At 36.0% G+C, this 24,830-nt stretch overlaps 1 protein-coding gene and 1 pseudogene across 20 annotated transcripts in view; one reads left to right on the plus strand and one right to left on the minus strand.

The window, feature by feature from the left end:
- Nucleotides 1-24,830, minus strand: part of Pard3b (par-3 family cell polarity regulator beta) — a 1,069,040-nt gene that overhangs the window by 806,986 nt on the left and 237,224 nt on the right. The gene's annotated exons all lie outside the window — the stretch shown is intronic.
- LOC106009919 (nuclear ubiquitous casein and cyclin-dependent kinase substrate 1 pseudogene) lies at nucleotides 18,196-18,719 on the plus strand (annotated as a pseudogene).

Raw genomic sequence — 24,830 nt, forward strand, 5'->3', positions numbered from 1 at the left:
AAATTTTGGTGCACAGTTCAGTGGTATCAATAACTCAACTGAGTAACAAAGATATAAAAAAGCATGAAGGAAAAGACAGAAAGAGCAAAAGCCTAAAGCAGAGTTGAGGCTCTGAATCTAATGCCTATATGAAACAAAACAAAAAGCAAAAGGGGAATGGCAAAGACAAAAAAATTTAAAAACACACTTAGAACTCTGTCTATTCAGGTAGGAGGCCACACAGAGGAAGAACTAGAATTAAGATGTGTATTCACATATTTTGACAGTTTTAGTTATTAAAATTAATGTCAGGGACTTCTTAATAGGAGAAAGTATGAACAATACAACTGTAATAAAAAGGGAATACAGGAGACGAGCACTACATTTTGAGGACAGTGGAAATTTTCTTTCTTTCTTTTTTTTTTTTTTTTTGAAAGTAGGAAAACTTTATTGGGAGAAAGAAAGCTCCTGTCTAAGGGAAACAGAAAGGGGACTGGAAAGTGAGTTGCCGCCCACCCCACTTTTCAAAGATGTTTTATACAGCAAAGCCATGTGGTGAGGCGGGTACAAAGTGGGAGAAAACTGTAAGACCCAATGGAAATTTACAAGGTGGGCACGAGGTGGGACAAAAGCATGACCAACCAATAAGTTTACAGGTACAGTCACCCAGGTAATGTTGATTAAATGGGGATCAAATGGGAAGACAAGTCACATACAAGGAATTTCCCATTTAGAATAGCAATCACTGCTATCTAACGCTAGGGGAAGTACTACTTCTTTTCCTTTTTACAATGCTAACCAGTGAATGTGCCTCAATTGTACTCCATGTTGGTTTCTTGCCATGTTGGCTCCTGGAGGGCTGGCACCTTAAGGGAGGCCCTGTCTACTGCCAACAAGATATCTAATTAACTTACCTATCTATAATACAACCCCCCTGAAGAAGTACCCCTAACTGCTGTGAGGGGGCAAAGGGTGAAGACATTTCTGGCTACTTCCAAATGAAGAGGGTCGGAGTTGTCATCAGCAGTTAGAGTTACTCTACAGAGTCTATCTAAAGGGGCCCCCATAGGGGCCAAGCATTGTCATCTTGGTAGCCATATAGCTTTGAGTCTGGAGGAGACAAAAGCCAAAGAAACAGCTAAGAATATATGGGCTAAATAATAAGGTCAGCAGGACTGCTATGAATATAGCCAACAAAGGTTTGCACTGGGAGGAACTAGTAATAGCCTCCCACAAAGGGGATAAGGAGAAGGTCTAGGGGACTTTAGAATCCAACATAGAAGTCCTATTATATAGTTTAGCAGTTATAAGCTGTTTACAAGGTCGATCTGGTGGATCCCAGTAAAAGAAGTCTAGCACATTTGTCATTGGTTCCATTTGTATGACTGCTTAGAGTTGGTAGCCTTTAGGCAAACTTTTAAGAAATTACAGCATGTATAATCTAAGCATGAACACACTAGAATGGAAGGGCAGGTTGGGGAGAAAGTTACATTCAGATACTGTAATAGTGATTGTAACCTGCTGACTCAGATTTTTTTATTGATAGAGGTTATGTATAAGTCTGATACTTTGTCATTAATCTCTCTAGTTTCAGCTGTAAGAAGAGACAATTTGAAGAACAAATCTCCCTAAGAAATTTTAAACCCTAGCTGAGCTCTTATAGATTTTATCATAGTTTTTTCTTAATGATCCATAACTGTGGTCAACTACTGGTGTAGCTAGGAACTGTCAGAAGGGGTCAGCGATTGGAGCCCCTGTTGGTATCTAGCTTTATTACTATGGCATTATTTATACCTCTTTTGGTTATTCTTTTCTGTTGGGTGTTTAAGACCAAGTTAAAGTAAGACCTGTGTCAATCAGTATGAACCTCTTGCTCTCTGTCAAGGTCAGTTAAGTCTCCTCAGGCATTACTTTGGAATCATGTATAGAGCCTCTCAGCTCCTCTGTCATTGTCAGCCATCAGGATGGATCATGGCCTTGCTTGACCATGTTGCTTTCAGTGAAAGTGTGGGAGATTTTTCACTTTTGGTGACCCTCCTTTGGCACACGGTACATTTGTCCTCTGATGTCCAGCAATCTCCTTGTTCAGGAGGTTGAGTGACTTACCAAAGATGTACGATCCTGTAGGAAATGTTCATTTGTGTCCTGGATCTTTGTTGACTTTGAGGGGCCAGGGCCAAAATATTGGCTGTCCTCATAGCCCAGTTACCTTTTTAGTTTTGGTCTCCAAACTTTAGTTGTTGAACACCCAGAAGAGAAGATCCGTGACATAAGTATTTCAGTAGGAGCAGTGAGCTTAACTATTATAATTTTATCTGGACATTAAGCACTTTTAAAATACATTTTATCAACCATGGTCATTTTAGTAGTTGAATTGAATACCTGCAGAATGTTAACAGACAACAGTTATACATTATATAGAAAAACTTAAGATCAAGAGCCACATGTAGTATTTTAGCATGACAATCATGATGACATCTTTGTAACACTTACATGTCCATCTTAGTACAGAATAGTATTTTAGTCAAACACCTCCCTCTGATCCCAAGACATTAAATGACATAAAGAAAACTCTTATTTGTTATTCTTTAGTAGGATGCCATCTAAAGAGAACATATTGGCCTATAAATGCACCTTAGGAGTTCATAATGTTTAGCCTCTAATTTTAGTGTGTGACATTTTTCAACTGTTTGGTGACTGAGCATCCCTTAAGTGTGGTGACACATATAACATACATCACATCAGTTTTTAAGAAAACTACTATTTGACTTGTTTTCTCATGCTGGCTTTACATGTACCTCTTATCACAAGTAGCTGGAGTGCAAGAGAAAGGCAGATACCTGAGTCTAAAAAGATCATTACCATAAATAATATCTTAGATGAACTGTACACCCAGAAGGCATGAATGATATTTAGTATACCATGAAATAACAATGAATATCAGTTACACAAAACCCCTTGTCATTTAATTTTGTTTTGTACCAAGAACATTTAAAATAAAACCTTGTTTTCTCACAGAAAACTTAGACCATGACCAATGTATACATATCACAGTAATATGTTTAGCAATGTATTTCCTACAAGGCTATGGAAATTATTGGGGTCCCCTTTGTGAACAAAGGCTGGGAATAAATTATTTTCCAGGAAGCCACTCCTTTATTTACCAAGGGGAGTCCTGTCCAGTAGTATTCCTAAGCCCAAGAGTCTTTATTATTATCTTAACAAATTTTTAGATGACCCGTGAGAGCCAGATCATAACAATTAACACATTATTTTTGACTAATGAAAGATTCCTGAGTTATTATTTATAGACAACAATATGTACTGTATTTGTAAAATCAGTTGACATTATTTGGATCATCTGGCAACCTGGGGGAACCATGACCTTAATTACATTTGTCTATAAGCTTGAGTTACAGGCAAACATCTTAAAAAATCCAAAATGCCAAAAGAAAAAAGCTCAAACATAACAGCTGTACATGTAACAAACTGAACAGACAGACATACACATAAGACAACTTGTTTATAAACCAGAGTGCACTCAGATGTATTTGGCCAAGTTGAATTAAAATAACTTTTATAATTTTTAGGTTTATAACTATAAAAATTTTTAGGTTTATAACTATAAAAAAGACTAGTCAGAGCTTTGTAGATCTCTTGTAATAAGAATCAAAAAGAATGAAAATCTTCTACACCTGTGAAAGCAAAGACCATTTTAAGATGGGCCCTAAGCTGACAATTTATCTGACTGGAATACTCAGCTACACAGGCTTCTCATGGTTGCTTTTATAGCCACAGTTGTTTAATACCCACATGTAATTGTTCCCTCTAAAGGGACAAACTGTTTGCATGTAGAAGAGACTAGGTGACACTCTTTGGAGCTAAGTAAGAATTCCAAGCAGTGAGGGAAGAAGGCCTGCCAAGGCTCCAACCTGCTCTGCTGCAGATGTCTACCTATGACAGTTTTTTTGTTCTGTGCCCAATCTAGGGTATCCCTTAGACTTTATCTTGTCCAATGGTGACAGACTAGAAGTGCAAGGAAGTGGTCAGAGCCATGTTAGCTGTTTTTACCATTCTCTAATTTTGCCTGAGGGCTGAAAGACAGATAAATCTGAACTAAAAATTTACATTTATCTTTTGAGAGTTTCAGGACTAAACCCAGACCAGTTTTCTACATGGCCCAGAGATAAATGGTTTCCAGGGAGGGGAGACTCACCATTCTAGAAGCTTTGTCTTGAAATCCAGCAGCCACAAAAGAGAGAATTGCCTTGAATCAAACTATGTTATTTCTCAGGGGCAGGGCAGTGGAGAAGGGACAGAAGAGTGCCTTTAAGTATGCCACAAGAACTAAATCTTAACCATCTCAGGTGTAGAGGGATAGTTAAGATCAGGAGCTTTTCCAGAGTGGATCTGTGATCCTTAGCAAAACACATCTCCAGAGACAAATGCTATGATTGGCTCCAACTGAATTGCCAAGCCAAAAAGTCAAACCAACAATCAAAGAACCCGAATGTCTGCTTTTTGCCTCTTAAAAGAGAATAAAAGTGCTCTAACTATATTGTTTAGGGCTTTTTTTTTTGGTATCGGGGATCAAACTCGGGACCTTGCACTTTTGAGGCAGGCATCAGAACCACTGAGCTAAATCCCTGGCCCTAGGACTTTTCTTTTTAAATAAATTATTTTGAATCTATAATATCTAATTTATGACTTAAATACCCTGCAGGCTGTTGAGCAGCTCCCCGATGTTGTAGAAACACTCCCAAAGTCGTGTCTCACCTTTTATTAACATACAAACTGAACCGGTGTTCTGCAGGTAAGCACTTAGACGTGCTTGTTTGAGTTTCTGGAATGCAGTCTGGGAATGAGGTCCCCAGGTGTCAGTCTCTTGGGCTTTTCTATAAGCTAATAGAGCGGTCTTGTAATCTCACTATATCCTGCTATCTGAAGGCCACAAAAACCTGTAATTTCCAGGAATCTCCTTAGCTGTTTTAGAGTCTTGGGCTGTGGAAAGGAAAGAATTGGTTTAATTCTTTCTTCCCCCAGTCTTTGAGTTCCCTTAGACATAATGAGACCTAAATATTTTACCTCAAGGCTGCAAAGTTATGTCTTAGATCTAGAAACATTATAACCCCTGTCTGTTAGAAAATTCAGCAGAGCAGATGTCTCGGCTAGAAAGCTCTTCTGAGGAGACACATAACATTATATTACCTACACATTATATGACTGTGACTTTGGAAAAAACTACAGTATTTTCTTTCATCAAATCAGGATGTAGGAATGTCTTATTTTTCCTGATAGTTGACAATTTAAAATAATTGAAGGACTTAGTTCTCATGTTTCTTAGACCTTTAAGAATACATGCCTGAAAATGCCTTCTATTTAATCTCCTGATTGGCAGGCCAGTGGGGGTCTTATATAGGAACTGCTTGTATTCCAGTACAAACCATTTGTTCCCCTGGCTGCCTGTCTTTTGAGCTTCCAAAATTAAAATATTTGTCTCTATATGTAGTAGCAGCTTGTAATATTACTTGTCTCTCATTACAGATCAATGTTTGATTTAAGAGCAACATTGCATCTTTTTAATCTAGTCCAAAGGTCTGAGTAAGTCCTCCAAAGACCTCAATGTACATATCAGGGTCATCTGGAAACTTTTAAGCCTCATTTGATCTGTCTAAGATCACTGAGAGAAAAAGACACATGAACACAGGTGGTCCTATATTTGCCATTTATTTCCTGCAAGGGACATTGTCTTTGAGGGACCCCAACAACTTAGCTAAGGATGGATATAGCCTCATGGAGATTAATTATAGCTGGCCTAGAAATTCCACCCTCAGCACCTGGTGGTTAGGGTGAGGAGTAGCCTTAGGCTTAGAGATACTGAATGCCTTAAGGGTGAGGTGTCTCTCATTTTTCTATGGCCCACATTTACATTTGAACACAAGCAAGAATTATTATTATTATTATTATTATTATTATTATTACTATTATTATTATTATGTACTGGGGATCCAACTCAAGACCTTGTGGATGTGAGGCAGGTGCCGGAACCACTGAGCTAAATCCCTGGAAGAATTATTTTTTAATGTAAAGAAAATCTCAACATAAGATTATTTTGACCATTTTCTCTCTTTTACTGTATAATTTTAACTGTAAGATAGCATCATAGTACTTTTCTCTGTGCACTTGGCTTTAGGAGGTAGGCACTAAATTACTCCTCAATGGGCCGGGGATTTAGCCCAGTGGTTTCGCTGCCTGCTGCACAAGCGCAAGGACCCAAGTTTGATCCCCCATAACAAAAAAACAGAATAAAATGTAATTTTAACAAAAGACAATGCATAAGAAAAACAACACATTTGGAAACATTTAAAACACAAAACTTAAAATTAAGACACTTTTGAAACAAAAGTCAAAACAAAGGTCAGAATTTATGAAACAGAAACCAGAATCTTTGAATCAAATAGCCAGAGCCAATGAAACAAAAAGCTACATTCTATGAAGCAAAAAGACCAAAGTGAGAACCTATGGAACAAAAGCAAACTCTTATCTCCGACCAGTAATCTTGGTGGAAGACCTCCAGAATGATATAGGGGGAAGAGATGTAACTCCCAAACCTACTAGATATCGGAAACGCGAGTTCGTGTTCTCTAAAACTGAAGAATGAATTCTAGGAAAAATGGAGGTTAAGAGAAGGAAAAATTTATTGGGAGAAAGAAAGCTTCTGCCTAAGAGAAACAGAAGGGGGAACGGAAAGTGGGTTGCCGGGAAATTTTCATTTGTTGTTCAGATCCTATCCAGAACCACTGCATTCCAGAGACCAGACTGCCCTCATCCCACCCAGACCTGTCATTCCAGTAGTCAGTTTCAATGCATCTTCATCAGGAATCTAGAAAACCTCAAGCATTTATTTCACCCAGCATCACATTCCATAATACTTAGGATTTACCTAAGAATCGAGTTGACTGCCATTTCTGACATTTGCCTCAAATTCTGTGCTAGGCACCAAGAGAAATAAAGTAAAGATTTAAATTATAGTACTGTATAGTATACACAAAGGAGCAAGAGGAAGTATGTTAAAGAACAAAATTGCAATTTATGCTAAATGCTTCAAAACATCGTTACAAAGAAGGGAAATTTCCAACACCCCCCATACACATACCCAGGATCATGGAGAAGCGCGGGTAGAAGTCTGTGAACACAAATACAACAACACACAAATAGACAGACATGCAAAGTATACGTAACTCTGCAAACTAAGTATACAAACTTGCAGGTACTGCAACAAATACTAAATTAGAAATCATTTTCAATGTAAATAAAACATAAATAAAGACAAACACAAATAGAAATGTAACCCAATATGTATGATTTTTTTAGAAGTCAATACTTAATACATTTCTTATGGAATGAACTGGAGACAGCTTCAAGATCTTTAAATGTGACAGCATAGAACAAGAGAATTCTAATCATTTTATAATGGTCTGCAAAATCTTTTAAGTCACCTAAAGAGGTGTGATTACAAATTACACAGTATATTTTTCTTATTTATTCAGCCAACGGCATTCTTCCAAAAAATTATTCTGTTGTAGAAACAGATTTGGCAACAAACTCTATTTTAAAAGGTTTAGAAATTTGCAAGTCTAAATACAATTATTTCACAAACAAGAGAAGTCGAATAAGCTATACAGATCACTGAAACAGTAATGTCTGTTTATAAGTTAATAATTTTTAATGTACTTACTCATCCAAACTTTCATCTTTTGTACCACTTCTGGTTTTTTGTACCACGGATCAAACTCAGGACCTTGTACTTGCAGGGCAGGCGTGGAGCCACTGAGTTAAATCCCTGGCCTTGTACCATTTTTGATATAATTTTCCAGTAAGTCAGAATTATTCACAGGTGCACTTTTCTGGTAAAATATTCATTTTAGTAACTTTCCTTTATGAGAATAAAATAATAACAAAACAACCAAGGAAAATGCAGACATATTTAGCTCCCCATGGTGCAAAATGTTTTTAAACTGATTGGACTTTCTTTTAGGTTAATAAACTTATTCATCAATGAAGTATGAAAATTCATCTCCGTAACTTGCTCAAACATAAAAAACAATGGAATATAATACTTGGACTCTTGTAACAAAACCGTACATGAAATTTAAAAGGTTGCCTCCTATGCTGTAACTCTCGGTTATTTGTTAATAATTATCAATGATATACAGACCAGTTCATTTTCCTGAACTGAACATAGTACAAATTTCTAAACCAAGTAAAAGATTTAATATGAGTATTGAAAGTACAATATAAATATAACATTTCTAAATAGATCATAGCCAAAGGCACAGGGCTATTCAGAACATAGAACCTGGATTTGAATATATCAGAGAGGGAATCAGAAATCACTCTATTAACTACGTTAGTACGATGACCCAAAAAAATCATTCAAGAATGGGAAGTAATAAAATTTCTAATCTTCAAATGGATGCACATTGAGGCGATACTCTTAAGTGAAACAAATAGGACACACATATGTAAATACTGAATAGTTTCTCTAGTGTGAGAAACCGGAAGTGTAAATAAGGACTAAAAGGTATAATAGATAATGCGAAATAGGAAGAAAAGGGGCAAAGGGGAAGTGGAAGGGGGAAGGGAAAGGAAAGAAGGGAATAAAATTAATATGAGAAAATGAAAAAATGGAAACGGAGTCTTTGTAGATGGGAGGGAGGGAGGGGTCGAAGGGGTCGAAGGGGAGGAGGAATGGGGAAAAAAATAAGAACTAAAACAGATTATGTAAAGGTACAAATTTCCAATGATGAATGTCATTATATTGTATACCTAAAATGTACCAATAAAATTAATTTAAAAAATTTCTAAGCTTCGTAAGGACTTGGATGATATATAATGCAATGAATATTAGTTTTGTCAGGATGTTTTCTGCCTACTTATGCTTATTCTGCATGTGTGAACTTTGGCAATCAGTATAAAGTATCATGACAACTCATTATGAACGGGGATTTGTGTGAATGGTCTACATTGAGATACTACAAGGGTCCAGCCGTCACTGATCTTGTTAAGCTCTGAAACTACTTCTTGGTCTCTTAATATTGAAGATATTGAAAGTCCTTTCTCAGACCCATGTGCTGGAGGGTTATGAGCATTCTGGTGAGTGGCATTCTCCAAGTTGGATCAATGTGACTCTTCCCATTGTGATGATGTTAGGGACTATCACCCTTTTGTCAGAAAATATCTCCCCCTGCCTAGGAAACTTGTCCTTGATGTAGAGTATCATATTTCTCCCTCTCAAATACCAGGCAACAATTATTCTGAACATATCCATTCAATCGTGACAAGATCACTCTGACAGAGAAAGGGGCAAAGTAGACAACAGGGGTCATTCACAGCAACCAGGATTATAGGAAACCAACATATGGCATATATTACATTACAAATATTCTTTCTTTTTTCATTAACATCTCTAAGTCCTGAAGTTTTTTATAATCTATGCCCTATCTTCTGTTAGAAGATTTGTAGTTGCTTACAAATGAAGACATATATGCAAAAGAAATATATGTGTATATGCAAAAGAAAACATGTCGATTGATTAGAAAATAAGTATGAATCATACTTGTTAACAAAGACTTGTTAAATTTAACTTTCAATTCCTGAGCATCAAGACAAAAAATGGGAGTATTAATATGTTATATAGAATATTTATCTTAAAAGGAAAAAATACTCTCAGAAAAAGAAATAATTTGTTAGCAAACTTTAAGCATAATTTTTATATTGATTACAATGTATTAAATATTACTTGGAAAGTAGGAAAAACATTATTAACTGGTGCTTATAATTTTTTTGAGTAAGAGCTAAAACACTTAAATGGAGTTAAGGAAATGCATTTTAGGTAGGCTCAGTTAATATGTTCTCTAATGTTCTAACTAGATAAAAGGTTTAAAACCTTAACCAGTCTATTTGGAGAAATTTCAGGTTTCTACCAAATATTTTTTTTCATAACAGAAGAGAAACTCAGAAATTATGATGTCATGTGGCAAGACGGGTATCTCATTGTCAACCTTGACCTGCCCTTTGAGTATTTCTTCTAGTGAAAAGCAGCTACTACTCCTATGGTTTTTTCCAATAAACCCTAAATATTTCTTGCATCTGATCAGATATATCAGAAGTCCTACTTGTGTAAATCACAGCAATGTCCTTTGCTCATCATAGCCACTGTGGTATACAACAGAATGACTAACATAGCTTTTCAGTCTGTAGTAGCAAAGGAATGCCTCCAAGTCATCTGAAGTCACTATCACTGTTTAAATATGAAAGACAATGGGGCAGGGCTTAACAAAATCTTATTTTAATCCACTAGTGGCATTACTGGATTAAACAGAATGGAAGGAACCATCTTTTCCCAACCTAAGCTTAGACAAATCTGCACATTAAATTAATGAAGTAATTGTCTGATGCTTACATATAGAATGTTTCTATCTCCTTTTCATAGCTAATATTATCTATTTTGGGTTTTAAGTTTCTGATGGACAATAACCAATGTTTAATTCCTTTCATGCAGAAACATACATACTGTCAAACTGAAGCAGCCTATTAATTTATATTCATCATGATGATAAGAAAGATAAAATATCTGAAGAGGGAGAAGCATGGCAGGTTTAAAGGCACTACAATAATCAGAGCACTGCATCACAAGTATGGTAGGACTCAGTGCCACAGTACATTTCCAGTGGTGTGGCAGAGGGGCACGGACCAGCTCAGAAAAGCAGACTGTTGGATTTCAGGCGTTTGGTGAGACAGTTGATGAAAGATACCTATTATTAAACAACTAATTATATAAAATTAAATCAATCATTACAAACAAATGTAATAACTCAAAACGCATCACTTCCTAATTATGCGACTAGATGTTATAGTTATTTGTGCCTGAGGTGACTTGCAGCCATGATTATCTGTGCATTGGCAGGATGGTATAATGGTGCTCTGTTACACATCTTTTGCTAATCTTCTGCTCAGTAACATCATCTAGTAGGTTGTCGTGGTGGAAGTATTTCCACCATGAAAATCACCAAATGCTAGAAATCAGTCCCATTCTACTTCATCTTGGCCCTGATAGCCAAGTGACAAGCCATCACTACTGCACACACCAAATCAAAGAGAATGGAACACCATCCTAATGCACCAAGGTAAAAGGATGGATATTACCTTCATTAAAGTATTACAAATATGAAATGTAAGGATACAATTTTAGAATACTATTAATTTTCCTTGAATACATCTTCATTACATGAAATTCAGAGAGATTTAAGCTGACTCTAAAAAATCTTGTCAAAGATTGCTTTGAGTTTCAGAAAAGTACAGCAATCTTGTATTGTGCATTACCAACATTTATGAACCCCAAAGTATGCCCAGTGCTTTAATGCAAGTCTCTTAACCATCTACAACTGCAACAATATGAGCCTCTATCAGTCTCTGCTAGCTTCAAATAGGTTCTATTAGCTTTAAACATATTCATTTTGGGATTACACAAATTCAAGATGTTCCCCAAAGTCCTATAATAGATTGCCAGGAAAAAATTTATAATCCATAATTATATGTGAATATGCCTTGATATGAGTTATTCAGTGATAGTAATAAGTGAATTATCAGAAATTTCTTTTGACATATGGAATGAAGGAAAAGTGGAGACTTTTTACTAAAACAGGTCAATGATAAGTAAGAATATTTAAAAGATAACATATTAGGAATATTTGAACTAAGGAATATTAGGAATATTCTCCCTAAGAGGACTACCTATCAAATTTATAACCCTACAAGTGTATATATTTGTATCAATACTGAAACAAAACCAAAACACATGGATGATTAATTAAAAAGTCTGTTTTCAAGAAAAGTTAGGAGACTTTAAAATGTCAAGCGAGGGGCTGGGGATTTAGCTCAGTGGTGCTGCCCTCCTGCCACCTATCTCATAAGTCCAAGGTCCAGAGTTTGGTCCTGGGTACCAAAAAACATCAAGTTAGGCAGCAGAGATAAGTAACTAGGGAATAGTTCTCTCAAATGTGAATGAAATATTCTGGATAAAACTAAAACTTTGTTTTTATCAAAGAGAAAGAAAGAGTAGAGCAAGCCTCATATATTTTGCAAATACCAGTCACCGTCAAAATCAGTCTGTTCCATTATTGAGACTTCGTTTTGATCACCTTGAATTAAATATAAATTGGTTTTCCTTTGTCCTTCCTTATTCATGCACATGACAATCAGGGGGATAAAAAGCAGCCAAAAGAACTCTTAAGAATGCAAGTAATACTGTTTGCCACCAGCTGTTTGTGAAGGACTAAAAGATTCCAGTGATGAATGGGTCTTTAAAAAAAATCCTCAAAACTTATTATTATGTTCCACAACCCAGATTAAGAGAGATGTAGGAGGTAATCAAGCAATCTGTGTACAAGACAACTAAAAGAATTAAAAATTAGCTGAAACATACCATGATGTAAACTCTTTGCATTACAAACCATAGGCCTTTCTAATTGACTACTTCAAAAAAAATCTAAGACTTCATCATAGAATTTAGTTTATATTTTACTAGGTATAATATTTGAACATGTATTGAGAAGTTTTGAGGATGGAAATATGGCAGTGAACACAGAAAGTGTGATAATATTTTTGGGTACTCTCAAATTTTAATTTTTTTTTAGCTTCCCTAGCTCCTAAAAAAAAAATCCTTATTTCAAAAAGAAACTCAGTCTCTGTCTGTTTTTTTTTTAAAATGATACAGCTCTATGAAAATAAAGAGTACATATTATTGTTCCTTAGTCAATACAGAGCTTGATAAAAAATACAAAAGCTCTGGTCACAATGATTTGCTTTAAGATTTCAAGTTTAAAGCTATTATTACTGTATTCTTTAACAAGCAAAAACAGTGAAGTAGGTTCAATAGGATAATATTTTAAGTACTTTAAGAAAAAATGTAATAGAAGAAACACAATATGTTCTAATATTTGTGCTCTTACCTATAAAGTTCAGCACATATCCATAACCAATCAAAAGTCTAATAAATCTATATTTGCTACCAGATTCACATTCAGAATTTTTCTATTTACCAAATTGGAGAAGTCTCTCTAAATTAGATTTTTAACACCCCTCTGACTTTTATTATGAGGTTTCCCAAGAACACAAGCTCCCAAGAACTTTTTGTTAAATGTAAAAGATATAGTCAAATTCTTTCTGTATGCATATCCCTGTACACATTTTATTAATATAACAAAAATAAATTTCAAGTATTATAAAGCACTACCAATTATTAATGTTACAGAACTTTTAAAAGCACCCTAATAAAAGTTCCTAGTTTTGAGCTCCAAAGGACAGAAGTGATGTGGATTAATAAATAAATAGGCATACAAACAGTGAAAACTAGGTTGAGATTATAATTAAGCACAGTCACCTTTCTATACTATAATAAACTGGATGTAACAATAAGTATGTAGACAAGGTTAATGAAATAATGGCTCTGACTCTTGCAAACTCTGATTACTGGTACAACCCTCATTTTAAAAGAGTAAGGCTATTCAGAATGAACAGTCAAGTAACAGTAATGAGCAAATGAATCTACTGCTACTGTGAACTTCCTCACCTTAGGTGAGCCACTGAAACTGAGTCTAACTTTCATCAACTGCAAAGTAAGCCTTTTTTTATTCAAAATGGTATCCAAGATTAATTTCACTTCTCAAATCAGATTCCCCAAAATTCATCTTTTGAAAAGCAAAGTAAAAAGTGAGAAATAGCTGGGTGTGTGGCATATACTTATAGTCCCAGTTACTTGGGAGCCTTAAACTCAGGGATTTGGTGTTAGCTTAGGCATCATAGCAAGGTCCCATCTCAAACCAACAGAAAAACAAAAAGTGATACATAGTTAGAAATTCACTAGTGACAATGTTTTCTTACCACTGTTATAAGATTATTATGAATAGCAGCTCACTCCCAAGAGTAAATAAGAAGCACAGGATAAAATATGAGTAAGATATTGTTGATTAGAAGCTATGCTATAGAAAATGATATTATAAAATAATGCTATGGGAAATGAGGCTTAAAGATAAATGTAGCACGCCTTGCTGTGACTTTTACACTGATCAATGGGCAAATATGGAGTTTTATTGTTGTAGAACCCCAAATCCACAATACAATTCCAGAGCAACAAACGACTATAGAAATGCCTTTCAGGATGCTCCAATTCCAAGATAAAGAGGGCTCATTTCCCTCCTATTTCCTTTGGATGACTATTTTCTTTTATACTATAAATATAGGTTTGAGACGCTAATAACAATCTTTTGCTATTTCGAGAATGTTCAGGACGCTGATAAACATTAAATAAAAACCACCGGAGGCTCTGGCTTTAGGAAGACTTCATTTCTGCTATACTGATGGGTCTGCTCAGAAGGTGCTTCATCCAGACAGGCTTCTCACATGGGAAGACTCTTGGAGGAGCCAGGGATAGGTAATATCAGCCCCATGTTAGAAAACCACTGAGTTCTCAGTATTGAAATGTCAGCACCAGTCCATAGAGGACTCCTCCTAACACACCAGGTACTTCTCTCTCCTCTGAACCCTGACTAGAAATAAAATAACTCCTAGTGTTTAGATTTATTTAATAACTCGATATTTTGTCAGTTTGTCAAAGACAAGGTTGTAGTTTAAGTAACTTCATATAGGGAGACACTAACATAAATTTTCTTGATGAAACAGGGAAGCCAGAGCTCCAGGGGCTCAAAATCCTACAGGAAGTTTTTAGAAAAGCCACTCCCCTACCCTGCCATGTGTTGCTAGTTGCAAACAACCAACTTTAGATCAAGGACTGGAGGAAAGATGTATCTCAGGAGGCCCATTAATGTATGTGAATTCTACTGTCCAAGTACACCGAGCTAAATGCATATTCAGCTGGATGCCAGAGAATCTCATAATTTTATCATGAAAGATGATTTCTAGTTTATTTGATACAAAAACCATTCAAATCATTATAAAAGCAAATTTATTCAAAAAATGGCTAAACATCTAGTTTAGACCAGGTACTATGTATATGAAAGTAAAAAGAGGCAATCATGATGCCACAAGGAGCTCAGCCAAGAAAGTCAATAGACAAATGCAGCACAATAGTCACACTTTGCCAAGACAGAGAACTAGGAAAGGGGATACCTGACCTAGGGTCGATGGGGTAGGGGTGGGGAAGGAGTGGAGAATATTACTGTCCATCTATTTAACCCAATCGAACCCTGAAGGTTGCTCCCAAAATCCTCTTCCTTTAAACAGAACTGACAATTTAAAACTACTTTTTTTTTTTTTTTTGCTACCTGGGATCGAACACAGGACCTTGCGCTTGCAAGGCAGGTAGCGGCACCACTGAGCTAAATCCCCAGCTTAAAACTACTTTTAATAAATGGTAGAAGACAATTAATTTCTACCAATCAAAATACATTGGTAGTCCAAAATACATATACCTGAGTATGAATGAGCCACTCACGTGGCTGAGGGAAAACAAGGCCTAATCTTGCTGGTGTCATGGTAGGATACTCTTAAGAAATCCTATTTACAAAGAGATTATTAAGTATAACTACATAAAGCTCAATAAGGACTTACAGGCTGCCTTTCAAAACTGCCACCTCATGGCAATGGTACTGTCCCTGCATATTCACAAATTTAAGTTCACAGCTGGGCTGGAGTGATACATCTTCCTAATGACCTTGCCTCAACATCTGATGATACTTAGGGAGAAAATTTTCTTTCTTACACATAAGAGATTGACAAAAGTTGGAGACCTCTAAGAAGGGAGGAGGAGAAGATAGAAAGTGAAATATAATATCAGGTAGTTTCATGGATGAACTCAAAGGTAGTCCTGGGCTAGCAAATCACCTGCCCCTGGCAAAGTGATTCTGAAGCACTCTGAGTTGAGCAGAGTTTCTAAGTATCACAGAAATAGGAATTAATAGGAATTCAAAAAGATGGGCTGAGTAACTCTTAGTCTGTTATAAAAATGAATTCCCTCTTTCAAATTTGATGAAATGATGCAAAAAGCTGTGTTAACAAACAAGAAAAGTAAGTATGTTTAGTTGATCTAGACTCTAAAGAAATAAAACATTGACATCATATGTGATCAGAGAACTGAACAGTTCTCTAAGTCACAATCAGTTTAGAGTCCATGGCTGGCAAATGGTTTTTAGTTTTATTGATATTTTTGTCTTTATTACATTGAGAATGGGAGAAAACTGCTTGCAATTTTAACAGCATTTGATGCTCAGAGTATCTATATTATGATGAATATTGTCCCACCATTGCATTGGTGGGATAGCCATGTACCACTGATGAAATAATTCTTGTTTTAGATGCAGTGTTTTGTTATTTGCTTGCTAAAGAAAAATCAATGTAGATTATTTTTAAGTTAAAAAAGCTGGAGTCTTCATAAACTCCTAAAGGGTCCGGAGCAACACTGACAAGGGAAACAGGACTAAAAACGGCAGACCTTCTTCAGTACCCATGCAATGCAGCAATTTTTCAAGTGCTCAGCTTATTGCCACCCAAGGAGATGGCAGAAAATTCAGGACACTATAGAGGATGAAGTGCAGGAAGGTCTTAGGAGAGCTCTGGGCTCCAGAACTCACACAAAGGAACAAAAGCAAACAAACAGAGGGCAAATTTGAAGAGCCTTACAAAAGAACATCATGCTTTGTTTAAATAGGACTCATTTTACAGAATCCAACAGAATCCAAAGTAAAGGAGCTCCAGGAAAAGGAAATTGAGTCCCTGTAAAAGACAGATCTTGAATTTCCTGAGTGTAAGATCCCAAAGAACCAGGCTGTATCTATTTCCAGAAACCCATTACTATTGCCACTTGGATCAACCTGCTCCTCATGATTTATGTGATGCCCCTAAATTAAGAAAGTAGCAATTTGTTGGTTCCACACATCTTTACATTTTGATATATTAATATACTCAATAAAAACTCTGGCTATCAGCAACAAGCCACAGGTCAAAGCCAAACAAACCAAGCAAACATAAATATTCCCTTGATATCTACAGTCATTAAAAAGAAAAAAAATCACTTTGTCAAGATTTGTCTAATCAGCAAATTTCCCAGAACATAAAAATTCTGTGAGGAAACAGTGTCTGTGTTGCCAGTGGTTGGGAGGCATGTAAGATTTAAAATAGAAGGCTTGCTGTAAGGTAAGCTTTCCCTACAACAGGGAGGGGAAATAACTCCTGCCTGAGCTCATCCTTTATCTTCTGCTCTGTCTGCAATAATCACTCCTTTTCCCAGGGTACTCTGTGCACGGCCCACATCTCAGCTCATTATGCGATTATGTCTTCTCTTCCTCTATGATCACATCTCAACTAGGTATTTGGATTATCCCTATTTTTCAGGAAAAAAAAAGACACTTTTGTACCCAGAAATTCAAGCTCCAGAATCTACTCTCCTAACTACTTACAACAGGTAAAAAGTAAATTATTGAAGGGAAAAAAAGTGGGAAACCAATTTTTATACTGTGTTAAAAAAGAAGCCAGATGAATCTCATCTAATATTAGATCTTAAGGAAATTTGGAAAGGGAAAACTTTAAATATATGACCATTTTATAGTGAGAATTGCTAGCAGAGAAGGATTTGGACTCTGGAGTAAAGCTGGATTTCAGTCCCAACTCTGCCCTTTATCTGTGATCTTAGGTGACACTTCAATCTGCAGGGATCTCGGTTCTCCTATTTGGAAATAAATTGTACATCAGTGTTTGGCACAGAGGAAGTGTACAACTCTGTTAGCACTGTGTGCTGCCCTAAACTGCGCTTCCCTCAAATCCATATGTTCAAGCCCTCACTCCCAATGTGATTCTATTTGGAGATAGGACCTTTACTTTTTAATAATTGTTTTCATCTTTAAAAAAAAATTCATAACAAAATAATAGAATAACAATAGTTAATACACTGCAAATCATTAGCTTCAAAGTAGTTACTCAGAGTACAAGGCATAGGCAAAAAGATTCTGTCATAAAAAAGAACAAACATCATCCATTTTGAAGAGACGGCGGGGGGGGGGGGGGCTCGTCTGATCCTGGGGCCCAGAACCGAGGAGTGGCAGAATTTGAGAAGCCAGCAGCTTGGGATTCGGCGGCAGCGGCCCCATTGGCCGAAGTTCGGGGCGGGGGGGGGATATCCAGAGCGCGGGGGTGGGGTGGGGTCCTGGTCTTTGCTTCTGGACTTGGTCCTGTTTCCACAGGGAACATGTCTCGGCCTGTCAGAAATAGGAAGGTCGTTGATTATTCACAGTTTCAGGAGTCGGATGATGCAGATGAAGATTATGGAAGAGATTCAGGTCCTCCCACCAAGAAAATCCAATCATCTCCTAGAGAAGCTAAAAATAAGAGGCGGTCTGGAAAGAATTCACAGGAAGACAGTGAGGACTCGGAAGAAAAAGACGTGAAGACCAAGAAGGATGATTCTCATTCAGCAGAGGACAGTGAAGATGAAAAAGATGATCATAAAAATGTGCGCCAGCAGCGGCAGGCAGCATCTAAAGCAGCTTCTAAACAGAGAGAGATGCTCATGGAAGATGTGGGTAGTGAGGAAGAACAAGAAAAAGAGGATGAGGCACCATTCCAGGAGAAAAATTCTGGCACTGACAAAGATTTCCTAATGGAAGATGATGATGATAGTGACTATGGTAGTTCAAAAAAGAAAAGCAAAAAAGAACAAACATAATAACAAAAAACTTTTTTTTCAATGAACTAAGAGAAACTAGTAACATAAATGAAATAAATTATCATATATACTGAAATATTTTTCAAACAATAGAATAGGTAAGTTAGGAAATTATTTGAACTTCTCTCCACTTCCTATTTATCTACCTTCTATTTTGCTCTTTATATGTATAAACAGTATAAATTTTGAGTTTCTCATTTCAAAGAATCCATGTGGTATTTAAGCTTATGTATCTGACTTATTTCACTTATCATTATGCTCTCAAGTTGCATCAATTTTCCTACAAATGCCTAAAGTTTATCTTTCTTTATGGCAGAGTAGTACTCCACAGTGTATAAATACCACATTTTCTATATTCATTCATCTGATGATGGACATATATGCTGATTCCAAGATCTACCCATTGTATTTGCAATGGTGCCGCTATGAACATAGGTAATCATATATCCTTGTAATATGATGATTTTAATTCTTTTGGGAAGATATCCAGAAGGGGGATAGCTGGGTCAAATATAATTTCTATTTTTAGAATTTTGAGGAATCACCAGTTTAGATTACCAGCCACAATGTAGAAGAGTTGCTTTTTCACCACATCCTCACTTTGTTACTATTAGACATTTCTACTATAGCCATTTTTTCTAGGGGTGAGATAAGTATGTCTATGTAGTTTTAATTTGCATTTCTCTATTTGCCAGTGATGTTGAACATTTTTTCATATATTTTTGGCCATTTGTATGTCTTCTTCTGAGATGTCTCTCTTCATTTTGATTGCTCATTTTATTTTTTTGCGACTATTTTTTTATTAGTCCATATTTGCCATACATGGTGCTCACATTCATCATAGGGAACTTGTACCTGTACATAATACATCTTAATTCTTTTTTCCCATTTACCTCCCCTCCCTTTAACCTCTTTCCCTCCCCATTTACAGCTTTGTTTCCATTTTTCCCTTGTTTTTAAATCCCTTTTCCCTTCCTTCCCTTCCCTCTCCCCGCTCCTTGTTCCCTTTTCCATTTGAACACGTTCTTCCTACTTCCCAACATCTATCCTCCATTTTGTTCCTTATTTTTGATTGGTTCTTTTATTCAGGGGAGTCTAATTTTTTTGAGTACTTTATGTATTCTAGATGTTAATCATCTGTCCAAACAACAGCTGGAAATTTTTTTTCACATCCTTTAAGTTGTCTCTTTACACTGTTGGTTGTTTCCTTTGCTGAGCAGCAGCTCTTTAATTTGACATGATTCCATTTGTTGATTCTTGGTATTATTTCTTATGCCATTGGGGTTCTGTTCAGAAAGTCTTTTCCTATGCCTATGTCTTCAAGAATTTTGCCTATTTTATCTACCAGCAGATTGCTTCTGTTTTAACTTTTAGATCATTGATCCATTTTGATTTTACTTTAGTACATGGTGCACGGTTAGAGATATAGGTCTAGACTCAATCATCTGCAGGTAGATATCCAATTTCCCCAGCACTATTTATTAAAGAGGCTATCTTTCCTCCAGACAGTACCTTTAGAGAGACAATTAAGATTAAATGAGGTGATGGGGTGGAATCCAAATCCTATAGGTTTGGTGCTCTTAGAAGAAGTGGAAGAGTCTCTTATGTACCTGCACAAGGAAGAGGCTATATCAGGACACAAGAAGGTGGTCACCTGCAATCTAAGAAGAGCAACCTTGCCAAAGAGCAACACTGACTCAAGCACAGGGATGATGATTATTCCAGGTTTTCTTCACTTGGGCCAGTATTGATCAATCTATAATATCATAAGCATGTTCTAGACTTCAGTGTCTCCCTTGCATGAAGAGCTGAGATATGAACCCAATGAGGGACAAATCACACTGTCAATTGGTTAAAACTTCTTTCATTCACATCAGTTCAGAATGAAGAGCTTAGTCTATAATGCAGACTTCTGCCTATTGGATTTATATTAAAGGAAAATACTATAATAGGTGAATGGCACAGAAATTTTCAAGAGGTAAAGCCCTCTATTGAAAATGGTAAAGAATCAGAAACATGGCAAAGACAGTCAGGTGAAATTAAGACCCTATTTTATGTGGTTCAAATATCATTAATAATCAATAGCATTAAAAATTAAAATATTGCATCAGAAATAGTCATACTTAACTAAGAAGGATAAATAAATTTCAAAATGTCACAATGCATTGACTAATTTGGAGAGTTATAGTTGAAAAATACATTTTATGGTTTTGTTTTGGTTTGGTTTGGTTTTTTTGGTACCGGGGATCAAACTTGGGTCCTTGAGCTTCTGAGGCAGGCAGCGGAACCACTGAGCTAAATCCCTGGCCCTGAAAAATACATTTTAACAAAAATAATGGAAATAGATTTAGCTGCACTGCTTTTCATTTTCATATGGCTGATTTAAAATATTTTACAAATTGACTATTGGTATGACTTTATTCAAGCAGATAAACAACCATTTTTGTTGGAGTATTTTAATATGTATTTAGCAAACAGTATCATTTTAACAAGGACTAAAACTCATAAGTGATTTACTAATATGAAAACAACATTCTCTCATGCATATGCAGTGTGGAAGACAGTTATTTCAGAGACAAAGGGAAAGTCACAGCTGTAACATGCCAGAGAACCAGAAGATTCTTAGATAATTAGGCTGATCAACATTCTGACATAACAAAACCAGTGACATTACACTCTCCACACCAGAGTCTAACACCTTTCAACTCACAAAATTTGTGACTTCAGTTGTTGTAACTACTAGATTCAATTTTCATTGTTTTTCATCGAGCAAACTTTTAATTGCAATATTTAGCCTGCAATCTTGTGAAAAATTTTTTAAAGAAATAAATATTAAATTCAAATAATAAAAGCTGAAAAAAGCTATTAGCATGTAGTAAGAGATCTGAAATGGCAAAATTCATTATATCACAATACAAACAACAAAATTAGCATTTAAGCAAAATCATATTAATATATACTACCAAAAAGCAAATACAAGATTCAGGCTCGGTATACCCACTGAACTATCCTTTTGAACTTTGTCACAACAAGATTAGAAACCTTTTAAAAAGCATCTCTTTTTCAAACCCATAAATGGTTAATTTCTGTAGCTACTTGCATTTGTCAAGAAAAATTATACTTTAATTTTGTAGTAGAAGCTCAACAAAAGAGAGTAACTTTTGCATTGCTGTAAATTGGGTAACTTAGCAGTTGAATCCTTATGACTAAATCATAAGTTCACATTTGATAGAAAAAGTAAATACTAACACTAAAGCTAGCTTCATTCCACAATACAGTCAATTATAGAAATAAAATCACTCTAAGAATTAAGGTTGTGTGATATGAGAAGTCAAAACAATTCAACTCAAGTATAGATGCTCAAGTATACATGCACACTTTTACTGAAGTATCTTTTTTAAAAATAGTTAAATTGGACCTTAAATTCATGCACCATTATTTTGATATTCTACATACATTATTGGAAGTTGTATGTAAAAGTCATTAATCTAATGTAATAAATTCCCAAGAACCTAACAAGCAAATTCAAGGTTTGCCCACTGTATTCTCCCTAAAAGCAAACACGTTCAAAAAGAGCCATGTGGCTCATAATCTATAAATAAGCTGTTCACATGTTGTAACATTAAAAACAAATCACTGTCACTACATTGCACTTAGCCTGCTCAGCAGTGAGTCCAGAAGCCTCACTTCAAACTCTGCCTCCTCCAGAGGGGTGTCACCTGCTCTCCGCATGGTGTGAGATGTGGAGCTTAGCACAAAATACGACAGATTTCCATTTCCACAGACATTCACCCTCATTCTGACTGCCTTCCTTGGTGAGCTTCATATGAAAAAATGAAATGACATATCAGCTTTTTTCTCTCTGGCTCAGATGGAATTTCTCAGAATAGAAGAAAAGATGTTTTTCTTTTGTTCACACTTTGAACTATGGCTTCAAGAATCTACCAGTCATACTTCACATTGTCAGTATTTTCTGCATCTATACACAGATATGTATGAGCCATAGTCAGCATTTTCCATCTACATAGGTAGCTCCTATGCACTGAAAAATCATTGTACCATATGACAGTCTTAGGAGTTTCCCTAGACTTATATTGGAACAGTTTCTAACATTCTTAGGGGGAAAAGAGATTGTAAGAAAGCTTTGTAATAAATATATATAAGTGGTGGGGGAAAAAAAGCCTTTCAAGTAACTGAAATATTCTATAGAACACATTATCTGTTATTTATAAATTATTTAGAACACATTTTAACATTTTAACTATGTATAAATTATTTAAAAATCTATGTTTCATGCAAGCTTTCCTTTCTTTCTAGATGATAACCATTTATTTGCTCAGAACTATCAAAGACTAAAATGCATTAAAAAACAAATTCTATGATTTCAGATAATAACCAGTACTACTAAGGTTTCTATAGTTACCCAAGAAAGGGTCATGACTGTCTGAAACACATACAATCTCTCTGATAATTAACCACATCATGATAGAATGACAACACTTAATGATTAATTAGGCTAAGAACTCAAATCCTTAGCAGGAGGTAAAAGCACAGAATTTCATAATGTACTGAACACCACCCAGAGAGACATGGAATACAAATAAAGCTAAATTTTAAAATGCAGGTTTGCAAATTTAGTATTACTAACATAAATGCCTCCTTGGGAGTCTCACAGCAGAGGAAATTAGGAATTCTCTGCTTGCCAAATTCAGCCATACTATCACAATGAAGCCTCCACAAACCAGCTAAACCAGATTCATTCAATGCTTTCTTTTATATAAAATTCATCATCATCTTCTCTGTCATTCAATGAAATACACTTTAGAGTTACTATAAAGAGCAAACTGGATAAGTCGTCCATCTGCACATTACACCTTACTTTGTTCAGTGTTATAATTTATAAACCTTTTATACTTCATGTCTGCCCTCAATAGGCAAGAGATAGAACAGAGATTTTGGAGCAAGAGCAACGTTACCCTCTATGCTAAATATTAGCCATGTGACCCTGGGCTTACTCAACAGTGTTTCTATCATGATGTGTCCCATTTATCTAACACAGTGATTGGTAAAAAATAAAAAAAGACAAAGATTATTAGACATGTTAAGTCCATTTCTCTCACGTTTCTGAACTATCTGTTCCTGTCAGATTATCGGAACATTCCTGGTTCTCAAAAAAACCTTCAAGTAAAATATGACTTACCATTACATTATCTGTTTCATTAAGAAATGTAAGAAATGGCTAGACACTAGACAGTACTCTAAATACTCTTAATGACCCTTATGACAGATCAGTTCTCTAAAGCTAATATCCACTTACTCAATGCATTTATTAAACAGCTGCTATGTATCAGGCACTGCATTGAGGACTTAGCAAGTTAAAATAAAGGTAATAATATTTGTTCTTGTGGAATCTAATTTACATATATGTGGTGTGTGTGTGTGTGTGTGTGTGTGTGTGTGTGTGTGTGTGTAAGGTAGGTGAAGTGTGGAAAAAAGAGGACAATCCAGGTCAAGGATATGCAGAAATATATCTCTGGAAAAAAATAATTAACCAGAGACCTGAAAGGGACTTGGCCTTGTGAAGAGGACAGGCTGAAGAAGCTTCAGCCAGAAGAGCAAATGTACAAAAGGTACACAGAGCCTGGCACCTTGGGAAAAGGACAGAATGGCTAGAGACTCAGGAACACAAGGCAAAATGGTTTGAGATAAGGCTGATGAGGCAAGAAGGGTCCAAAGTCTAAAGCTTTGTAGGGCATGTTAAAGATGTGGATCTTTTTCTTAAAAGAACTAAGAAGTCATGTAAGTATGCCCAGAAGAAGCAAATACATTCTGAGGAGCTTGTAGGATCACTGCCACTGTTCAAAGGAGATTGGGTGGAAAGTGGGAAGAGCCAGGACGCCAGTTAAGAAGTTTATGTAGAATTGTAGGGAGAAGATGGCAGCTTGGACTAGAGAGATGACCCTGAAGTCAGTAAGAAAGTTTCACTGCACATTTGAGAATGGCAATCAGCAAGAACTGGCGAAGAGCTGCTAGTGGGTAATGAAAAGGGGAAGAAGCTGTGGCTGGTTCTTCTGGTTTCTTACTGATTCAGCCACACTACGGTGTTCAGACCCAT

This window comes from Heterocephalus glaber, unplaced genomic scaffold (assembly GCF_053883595.1).
Source record: "Heterocephalus glaber isolate CG9 unplaced genomic scaffold, H.glaber_assembly_v1.0 deba00000621, whole genome shotgun sequence".
NCBI classification, from domain to species: domain Eukaryota; kingdom Metazoa; phylum Chordata; class Mammalia; order Rodentia; family Bathyergidae; genus Heterocephalus; species Heterocephalus glaber.